The 2,500-nt window shown below is 44.1% G+C and overlaps 1 protein-coding gene across 7 annotated transcripts in view; it reads left to right on the forward strand.

Moving 5' to 3' along the window:
* slmapa (sarcolemma associated protein a) overlaps positions 1-2,500 on the forward strand; it is a 117,651-nt gene that overhangs the window by 103,452 nt on the left and 11,699 nt on the right. The gene's annotated exons all lie outside the window — the stretch shown is intronic.

A 2,500-nucleotide genomic window follows, 5' to 3' on the forward strand; every position in this document is an offset into this window, starting at 1 on the left:
CAGCTACCGCTGCTGCTCACTGCTCCCCTCACCTCCTAGGGGGTAAAACAAGGGGATGGGTCAAATGCAGTGTAACTATCAGTGGTACTTAAACTTTATATACATATTTATTTCATTTTTTTATAACCAATTTTGGCCAAAGGGGGCGCATATCAATTTCTTACACACACTTATTACATATGTTAGCCAATTAGTTGAATTTTTTGCACACCATCGTTATTTCCTATGTTGACCAGAGGGGGAGCACTTTTAAAACTTTGTGAAATCCCTCCTTTTTGGGACTACCCTAGTTTAGATAGATGTCACCAGCAGGGGGTGCAAATGAGACATTGTCTATTAGATGCAATGTTATTGGGACCATGATTTATGCCATCACTTGTTCACACCTCCTCATATGGAAGATACTTTTCCTTCTTCATGTCTCAAGAAGGGTAGAAATACAAGAACACACACACACACACACCTGCTCCACCTGTAAATTGGGCAAAGGAAGTCCTGATGCCAATATCCTCAGCTGTTTTGTGGGTTTGCTCGTTGTTCTGGACTTCCCCTTCTTGTTCTGTGTTGTTTATTTGCATTGCAGCAGAAGCCCCGGCGTGTGTGTGTGCGTGTGTGTGTGCGTGTGTGTGTCATACGTGTGGACATTTTAGAGGCACTCGATCGCCGCCGCCTACCCTGGAGACGCAAGCAGTTAGAAATATGAGCAGAATCATTTCATACTAAATATACTTCTAATCATCACGTTGGCGTGATTGCCACAACAATCAACGGGACAGAAAGCTGAGCTGACGTCATGTGACCTCATGGCCTCGCCTCCCTTCTCATCTCCAGCTGATAAAAAGCATATGCTCGCTACTCGCCGTTAGACCCCTTCTGTGAGCCTTCCTCCCCCTCCTCCTCCTCCTCCTTCGCACCAGGATGTTTAGAAACACAATTAGACTGACAAATAAATAACGTCGCTTCTCTGTAAATTCTTACCACATGCCAGGCACGCGGTCAGTTGGACCGCGCTCAGTGAGGTTGAAGGTCATTAGTGACCACACACCAGCTGGCCCCTTTTCAAACGACGACAACGTTGCAGTGGCATTTGAATGTGTGTTTTTAATTTTAATAACGATTTCAAGTGCAAGAGAAAGTGGAAAGGAAAACGTAGCTGTGTAATTTAAAGGCCTACTGAAATGAATTGTTTTTATTTAAACGGGGATAGCAGATCCATTCTATGTGTCATACTTGATCATTTTGCGATATTGCCATATTTTTGCTGAAAGGATTTAGTATAGAACAACGTCTATAAAGTTCGCAACTTTTGGTCTCTGATAAAAAAAAACCTTGCCCCTACCGGAAGTAGCGTGACGTTGTCAGTTGTTCACTCCCTCATATTTTCCTAATGTTTTCAACGCAGCTAGAGCTATTCGGACCGTGAAAGTGACGATTACCCCATTAATTTGAGCAAGGATGAAAGATTCGTGGATGAGGAACGTGAGAGTGAAGGACTAGAGTGCAGTGCAGGACGTATCTTTTTTCGCTCTGACCGTAACTTAGGTACAAGATGGCTCATTGGATTCCACACTATCTCCTTTTTCTATTGTGGATCACGGATTTGTATTTTAAACCACCTCGGATACTATATCCTCTTGAAAATGAGAGTCGACAACACGAAATGGACATTCACAGTGACTTTTATCTCCACGACAATACATCGACGAAGCTCTTTAGCATCTTTAGTATGAGCTAACGTGATAGCATCTGTCTCAAATGCAGATAGAAACAAAATAAATAAATCCCTGACTGGAAGGATAGACAGAAGATCAACAATACTATTAAACCATGTACATGTAACTACACGGTTAATAGATCTCAGCCTGGCAAAGCTTAACAATGCTGTTGCTAACGATGCTAAGGCTAACTTAGCAACCGGAGCTCACAGAGCTATGATAAAAACATTAGCGCTCCACCTACGCCAGCCAGCCCTCATCTGCTTTGCTCAGCAACACCCGTGCTCACCTGCGTTCCAGCGATTGACGGCGCGACGAAGGACTTCACCAGATCATCCGTGCGGTGGGTCTGCTAGCATCGGCTAGGCGTCTGCTAGCATCGGCTAGGCGTCTGCTAGCATCGGCTAGGCGTCTGCTAGCATCGGCTAGGCGTCTGCTAGCATCGGCTAGGCGTCTGCTATCCGAGTAAGTGGTCCTTGTGTTGCTACAGCCACCTACAACGTTCTTCTTTGCAGCCTCCATTGTTCATTAAACAAATTGCAAAAGATTCACCAACACAGATGTCCAGAATACTGTGGAATTATGAAATGAAAACAGAGCTTTTTTGTATTGTATTCAATGGAGGAGGCATACCTCTGTTCCTCGGGCTACGTCACGCGCATACGTCATCCTTCGAAGGCTTTTTCAACCGAAAGTGTGGCGGGAAATTTAAAATGTCACTTTATAAGTTAACCCGGCCGTATTGGCATGTGTTGCAATGTTAAGATTTCATCATTGATATATAA

Source organism: Entelurus aequoreus, linkage group LG26 (assembly GCF_033978785.1).
Source record: "Entelurus aequoreus isolate RoL-2023_Sb linkage group LG26, RoL_Eaeq_v1.1, whole genome shotgun sequence".
Classification (NCBI taxonomy): Eukaryota; Metazoa; Chordata; class Actinopteri; order Syngnathiformes; family Syngnathidae; genus Entelurus; species Entelurus aequoreus.